The sequence below is a fragment of the Daucus carota genome, chromosome 1 (assembly GCF_001625215.2).
Source record: "Daucus carota subsp. sativus chromosome 1, DH1 v3.0, whole genome shotgun sequence".
Lineage (NCBI taxonomy): Eukaryota > Viridiplantae > Streptophyta > Magnoliopsida > Apiales > Apiaceae > Daucus > Daucus carota.
Genome location: NC_030381.2, coordinates 17,858,691 through 17,867,649, shown reverse-complemented (window position 1 = coordinate 17,867,649; position 8,959 = coordinate 17,858,691).

Here is an 8,959-nt window from a genome sequence, read left to right as displayed (position 1 = left end):
AACAAACTGGATGAAGATGGTATTGTTACGAGGAATAAGGCAAGACTGGTTGCAAAGGGTTATTCACAACAAGAAGGAATTGATTACGATGAAACCTATGCTCCAGTTGCTAGGCTTGAAGCAATCAGAATGTTCTTAGCATTTGCTGCACACTCCGACTTCAAAGTATATCAGATGGATGTGAAAAGTGCATTCCTGAATGGTGATCTGGAAGAGGAAGTCTATGTTGAACAACCCCCTGGGTTTGAAGACAAAGAATTTGAAGACTTCGTATACTTTCTCTTCAAAGCACTCTATGGCCTGAAGCAAGCCCCTCGAACCTGGTATGACACTCTTTCCAAGTTCTTACTTGAAAATGGTTTCACCAGAGGTATCATCGATAAAACTCTTTTCCATAAAAAGCATAAGGATGATATAATTCTTGTACAAGTATATGTCGATGACATTATATTTGGTTCTACTAATGATCTCTTGTGTGAAAGATTTGCTAAGTTAATGCAGAGCAAGTATGAGATGAGCATGATGGGAGAATTGTCCTTCTTCCTAGGACTTCAAGTCATTCAGAATCCTGACGGTATTTTTATCTGCCAATCTAAATACATCAAGGATCTTCTGAAGAAATATGGAATGGAAGAAGCATCTCCTGCCAAAACCCCTATGCCAACTGCTGTCAAACTTGATCAGGACAAATCTGGTAAGTCAGTTGACATCACGAAGTATCGAGGTATGATTGGCTCTCTCTTATACTTAACTGCTAGTAGACCAGATATCATGTTCGCAACTTGTTTATGTGCTAGATTCCAGGCTGATCCTAAAGAGTCACATCTTATAGCTGTTAAGCGTATTTTTAGGTATCTTAAGGGAACCCCCAATCTAGGGATTTGGTACCCTAAAGATACAGGTTTTAATCTAGTTGGCTATACAGATTCTGACTTTGCAGGATGTAAGATTGATAGGAAAAGTACTTCAGGAAGCTGTCAGTTTCTTGGACGAAGGTTGGTATCATGGTATAGCAAGAAGCAACACTCCGTGTCTACGTCTACAGCGGAAGCTGAATACATAGCTGCTGGAAGTTGCTGTGCTCAAATCTTGTGGATGAGGAATCAACTACAAGATTATGGACTCATGTTGGATAAAATTCCGATTCTGTGTGATAACACGAGTGCCATTGCCATTGCCAACAATCCTGTTCAACACTCCCGGACAAAGCATATTGATATCAGGTATCATTTCCTTCGCGAGCATGTCATGAATGGGACAGTAGAGTTACACTTCGTACCTACTGATCAACAAATTGCAGACATCTTCACTAAACCACTAGACGAATCCACTTTCTCTAGACTGGTTGGTGAACTTGGGATGTTAAATATGTCTAATTTATTAGACAAGAAATAACTGCAATTTGTTCGTAAGTTCACAAGTTTTAAAATGTACATATTTTCAGGACTTGTGAATTTACAAAGAGCATCCAGTATTTTACATAATTACCTGATAATTAGTTTTAATTATGTGCCATGATCTATATAATTTGCATGACTTTATGTGATTATGTGATTAATTGCTAAGTGGTAGATATTTAGAATTAATTTTCTTGAATTATTTAAGTGCTTATATTCAATTAATGAATATTAGTGTTTATTTGATTCATATTTTAATTATATTTGATTAGTGGATTTGAAGCAATTCAAACTATTTTAAGTTATTCATTAATTAAATGTTAATTAAAATACTTGCAGCATAATTAATTAAATATTGTTTGACTGATTTTAATCTGTCTTAACACTATTTGGATTAATTGTGATTTATTTATCATATTGTTGAATTATTTTGATTCAATCAAAATATATTTGATAAAATTGATATTTTTCTTTGGTGAGATTTGTTCTCGAGAAATTTAAATACACTTGTTAAATTGGCTCAGGCGCAACGTTTGACCAAGTCAAAAGTTGCGCCCCTCCATTGTTAACCAGTGTACATAAACCAAGTTGGTTTATTTTTCTCTTCCAAGTCAAAAACCATCCCAGTGAGATCTTGGCGCAACATTTGACCAAAGTCAAACGTTGCGCCGTATACTCCTTTTCCTGTGTACTACTTATTACTTGCTTGTTTTTGGCCAAGTAACGAAAGTTGCGCCTCCATAAACACTGGTGTGTCTATGGAGGGCAAACTCGTCATTTCATTTGTTGCGCTCGAAGTGATTTCTGTGTATAGGATAGAGGGCAAGTTGGTCATTTACCAACTTGCGCCTCATCCGCTCTGTGTACATATATATGCGCACACTTAGACTATTTTCTTCAACTTCCTCATATATACACAGATACATACACGAATTCAAAACCTCTCCACTGCCATTAGAATTTTCGAACTCGAGTTTTTTAAACTCACCAAACACCGACGAAACTTTGCCCATTTTAGATTCTGAGACCAGTTTCGTGATCCTCTTGACGAGCTCTTTCTATACATACCAGAATATCAACGATCCGTGACGAGTTTTCGTAAGGGTTTTTCGAAACCTTTTAGCTTCTTGGACTGATTTGAACTAGTTTTAGGTGTCCATAATTTGCATAACCGTAACCATAATTCTTAGAATTTCGAGTAGAACATCATACTTGAATTTCATCGAATTCTAAAATTCTTCGAATTAGGGTTTTTCGGAGCGTTATTAATTAATTATTTTCGTGACATAAAGTGAATATTTGTTCGTATTTATTCGTGAAACGAAATTTATAATCATTTTTAATTCTAATTAAAAATGGCTGCAAATTTTGATATTCCGAAAACAAATTTCACTATTGTTGAAAATAATAATTTAATTACGCAAGCGAATTATCGACGCTGGGTTCGTTACATGTCAGAATTTTCATTTGCTAGATTTGCTATGACAGAATCAGTTTATCTTAACAAATCTCTACTTCGAGATTTTCTGTCTTCTATTTCTGTTGTAAATGAAGGACAGGTATTTGGACTCAAGTGCGTCATTCAGGGACGAACACTGATGATTACTGAACAAACCCTGAACACTGCACTCCAATTGCCAACTGACAACTTTGAGGCTGTTCCAGACAAGGCTGAAAGAACAAATTTCTTCTTTGCTATCCATTGCCAGAGGGAGAATGGTGATCTTCCAAGCAAAATGTACGTTAAGCATTTACCTCGAGAATGGAATTTCTTCTTTAATTCCATTTCTCATGTATTTGCACCAAAGACTGGAGGGTTCCATGGCATCACAACCTTCAACCAGGAGATTGGAATGGCAATAGCTCAGAATACAAGGATAAATCTGGGACACATGATCATGGGAGCTTTTCAGGACTCCCTAAGGAAAAACAGAAACATACTCCTCTATCCAAGGTTCTTCCAGATTGTGCTGAATCAACTACTGACTCCTGCTGAAAGAGCTGTCTATCCCAATATAGACAATGTTATATGCTCTTTCATGACTACCAGGGTCATCTCTATGCTGGAAAACCATCAGAACTACACCAACAATGAAGATGTGGTTCTTCCGGAGGCAATGCAAGAATTCCTGAACAATCCAAATGTGCCTCCACCCCACATTCAAAATGTTGCTGATCCAGTGGTTCAGGAAGAGGAGGCCCCTGAAACACAAGCTGAAGAAGTCACTGAGTCATCTCATCAAGCTAATATCCCTGAGACTCAAACTTCTCAAATGGAAGATGAAGTGATAGTGGAAGATGCACAGACATCCTCAGATGACAATGCTCAATCTGAAGGAGAGGATTCACTGCAAGACAACTCCACTGATTCTGAAGATGAAGTGAATACTCCTGTTCAGACCACTGCAGCTGATGTAATGGTGGATGTTGATGAACTTTTCTCTAACACTTACAATCCACTGCTACAGTCAGGTATTCCTTCTGACTCTGACAACTTGTCCTTTGATGCACCTGATTGGGTTCAGAATCTTTTGGATTCCAATCAGCTTTCACCACCTATCACAAGTGCCAATGAATTTGAAATCCCCCAAATTCATAACCAAGGCACCACTTCACAAACACCTGATGCAGAAACTACTCTACCCCTCAGCCAATCACTTATTATTTCTGAGAGAGAGGGAGAACGTGCCTTAAGTGCACCACATAAGGAGATTGTTTCTGAAACTGCAGCTCTGTCTCCTAGTCAAGAAAGGAGAATAGAACCTGAGACAACTGCAGATATGTCTGTTTCTTCACCACCTCAGCCAAATACTATTCCAATGCACGGTAAGGTTGCACACACAGTTGAAGAATTGACGATTGCGAACACTTTGTCGTCCATGTCAGGGATAGACACTGTTGTTTCTGATCCTTTTCAGGGTCAATTGCCTTCACAGGCTTCTGGGGGAAACTTGGGTGAAATGCCACATTCTACACCCTTGTCTACCCCCCTGGGAGGAACATTCCCAGATCCTTCTAAGGACTCTTCACCTCTCGAAGGTGAACGGCAATCTATTTCTGAGCCCTTCATATCAGGAAGTGAGCCAGTTATAGAGGACTTGTCACAAAGTCATTCGCCGTCAAAGGCAGTTGTGGGAAACCAGGGTGCTTCGCCTATTCAAGGATCACATCCTTCGAGCCCTGTGTCTACCCACCCTGAGATTCCAACTCAGGATCCATCAAAGGACTCACCACTTTCAAGTGGTCGGCAACTTGTTTCTTATGACTCAGATTCATCTGACGAGGAAACCGAGGACGAAGGCTTACGAACCTTCATTGCACCTTCTGTGACCTCTCTCGAAGAGGCTAAGAAGATTTCTTCTGCAGGTACATCTAAGGATGCTGGAATGTCTTTGAGTGAGAGGGAAACACCAACAGAACTTGATATACAGAAACCCTCTGACCCACTGAGTGTTCTAGCTTTGAGTGAAACGAGAGAAACACCTACAGAACGCACAAGTGAGAACCCATCAGCCCAACCTACACCACTTCCAACTGTATCTGTGACAGAATTTGAAGCTCTGAAGTTCAAAGTTCAACATCTAGAAGCTGAGAATCTTGTTCTACGGGAAGAGTTAGTGGAAATAAAATCAAATATGGAACAAAGGCTGGCTGCACTTGAAGCTAAATTGCTGGCATCTCAAACTTCCAGAGAGGATTACTCAACTGAGGGGGAGAGAGCAGCAGAAAAAGCAAAAGGGAAAAGGGTGATCACAGGGGTGTCTGAAGAACTGATTGATTCTGCTCTTAAACATCAATTCAGTTACAGTCATGATGAATACATCCCTGAGTTTGTTGATGACAGGGTGATTAGGATGGTTGGTGCTGAGAATGAAGATCTTGAAGAAGGAGAAATCCCAGATGCTGAAGTCTTTGCTGATGAACTTGCATATCACAATGACATCTTTCCTGCTGAAGAGTTTGAAATTGCAAATCCACAAGACATTGCTGATGTTGCTAGGGATTTTGCTGAACAAAGGAGAGCAAGGGAGAAGTTAGAAAACCAAAGACGGATTCGAAGGGAAAGGAGACTTGCCAACTTACATAAAGATTGAGCTGAATGGGATGCTGCTAGATCTGTGTTTGACTTTCCAGAGGTCACTCAAGATAATGATGATGACGAAGTAAAAGATATCTTTGACTCCTTCAGGAACAACTACAAAGATTTACATGATTATCACGAGGTGTTGAATGATATCATTTCTACTGTGTCTGTTGCTGTTCTTCCCAGAAGAGGATGGATGGTTAACATATCATTTGAGCTACAAAGAGAAGGCCATGGACTCAAGCATGTGTCAAGTCAGTTTCTCAGAGATCTATCTTTAACTGAGCTGTTTGTGGTAAGAAACAAGATCATCTCTACCGGCAGAAAGCATAATGAAGTATTCAGAGATATGGTGGAAGAATGGATCACTGATATTGGAGTTGAAATTCATGACAAGCCCTCAGTTATTAAGTACTTCAAGGATGGTATGATTCAGAGTATTGGACTCACTGATGAAGCACTATCAACATACAATCCTCGTATACTGAAATATCTGGAAGCTCAAGTCAGGGAGAAGTGCTCAAGGACTAGCAAGGGAAGACTAACTGCTGAACTGCTATATGCCTATCGTCTGAACTTTGCTGCTCTGAGAGACTTAGACTTATCAGCCATCAATCGTCAACCACCATATCCACTGCCTCCACTCAACCCTGAAATTCCTGAAAATCCAAATGCACCTGTTGTTACTTACAATCCTACATCTGTAATATTCAAGAAGAAGAAAGACTCTGAAGTCACTGCTATACCACTCACAGAGATTGGAAAACTCAATTCCAAAAGAATCACTCGTGCAGTTGCAGCTGTTAAGTGGTCAGTGGTAAAAGAAGACAAGAGTGTGCTCAAAGATTTGACTGATCTTCTGGAGATAAGGAAAGCTGTAGAGACTGTCCACAACACTTCTAGAGTTCGTGCTCATCCATCAAGGATCATTATGAAAATTGAAGGAATGGAGATGAATGTCACTTTTAAGAAGTTGAAGAAGATGGTTCACCTGCAAACTTTAGAGAAGATGAAGAAAAATCTAGAGCAACCTCCACCTGAGAATACACTGGAGCAAGTGGCACTGAGTACAATTACAGCAAGGATTGAAGAGATTGAAAACAAGCTTACTCAGAAGAGAGTAGAGGAAGCTGCAAAGAGGAAAGCTGAGCAGAAGCTGATTAATGCAAGAGCCAAGAAACCAAGGAAAGATTAGTTCAGGCTAGAGGAACAATGGCTGCTTGTATTTACTTTTGATTTCTGGAAAATGTAAGATATAATCCAGACTGTACTTAGTATTATTTCCTGTTTAAAATAGTATGCTTTTTCATTGTGTCAGTTGAGTTATCCTCTTAAAGGATTTGCTTGTCGAACTCTAACAATCAAATAGGGGGAGATTGTAAAGCATAATGTAACGTAACTGTAATTACGATAACTCAACACAACAAAAGACAGGAAACAATACGTAAGTATTATACAGGAATCTACAGGTTGGAGATTCGATACGAACAGACAAAGACAATCAAGATATCTGAAACGAGCATCCGTCCACTGGAAGAAGTTCATTAACATGTTCAAGCCTCAGTGAAGAATAAAGTTCAATATGTTTCTGCTATCAAGATTGCCTGAAGATCAAGTATCAAAGACCAGAAGATTCCAGTATATTTAAGTTGATTATTTATAATCAAATTTATCGAAGCAACATCTAACCCGGAATGACTGATCAAGTACATTATCAAGCAAAGGATTCAAAGAATTATTTCAGTTCGAGTCGTTCGTGAACCAGACCAGTGCACAGGACGTCAGGACATACGAAAGTATTCAGTGGATTCGATCAACGAATTAATTGATCAAGTCAATCGAGCTACTCCAAAAGTTATTGTCAAAAAACTCATTAATATGTATATGTATATATATATTAATTGTGAATTACCTGAATCTAAATAATTCAAGTAATTAAATTAACACAATTAATAATATATATATGTATATATATTAGTGCCAATGGGAGTCCAAATTTGTCTAAGTATAGACTACGGCTGTTTCCACTGAAGCGCAAACTTTGACTGGTCAAAGTTTGCGCCTCTACACAGTGTATATCACTTAGAAAATATTCTAAGTACACCAACCCAATGCACAGTGTGAAGAGTGAGTTAAGCGCTAAGTTTGACTAAGTCAACACTTGCGCTTAATTTCTTCTCTTTGAAGAAACTGCTAAGTACCTCCTCTGGACAGTATGTTGAAGCGCAACATTTGACCAGAAAGTCAAATGTTGCGCCTCTTGTTACTTCCTTGGCGCAACTTTCATATATGTATATGTATTTATACATGTATATCGAAGTGGCGCCACTTCTTAAAGACTTGGGGAGTTAGAATTATTTTGATTAATCGAATCCGTCCAGGACGAACCCAAGTCGTCCAGGACGAACTCGTTAACCATGGTTAGTTGTTGGAAAGCCTATAAATAGAGCTTTGTGTTTTCATTTGAAAACAACTACACACTTTGTAAGTGCACACACTATACACATTCTCGAGAGTTAAATTAGAAGATCGTATTTATCGAGAGTTTGTAATAGAGTGATTGTAGTCTCTGCAGCCGACACTTGTGTTGGAATTTGTAGCACCCGAGGATTATTTCTAATACAAAGAATATTCCCCGACTTGCTGGAGTTATTTATTTACGATTGATTTAACATGGACTGAAACAAGATTATCCGCAATTAAATTAAATTGAAGAAATTGGTACGACGTATTCAACCCCCCCTTCTACGTCTGATTGGACCTAACAAAGTGGGAGATTGTTAGTATTGGTGTCCTGGAGACAATACTATTGTGTTCTATTGTAGACATTTATGGATTATGTTATATTGATTATTGAATAAATATTTATTATGTCTTTATTTACTGCGTAATAAATTGAAAGCATAATAAATGTCCTTGGAATATTATATGTAATTCTATATCTCTAAGTACCGTGACTTAGAAATGAGATTATGAGAATAATATCAATATTCCTAAATGTCCCTAGTCGAGTATTATTGTTAAGGGACAATAATGATGCATTGAGACTAGTATGTTTGTTGACTGATGATCACATCTCATTGATCATAGGTATAGTGATGCTAAAGTCAAGAACATAAGTGCATGTATCGACACAAGGCACTGGAATGACCCACCGTGAGATTTTACATGTTAATAAGTGTCATTGGAAATTCTCACTGTGATAATGATGTAATGATCCTCTGACTTGATATCATTATATTTCTATATGAGAATTAATATACTTTGGTTGCACTAAAAGTTACCTTTGACCGGGTGATGATGAAATGTACATTGGGTATATTATGAATCGTATGAGAAATATGAATGATCTAGAAAGGATTTAACCCTCCTATTTTAGGAGTGATATTATTGGCCTCTTGATTGAGTGAGACTATAAAATGCATGGCCGTGCTCAAATATTGATTTGTTTAATAGTCTACTCATTGATCAAGGAAAT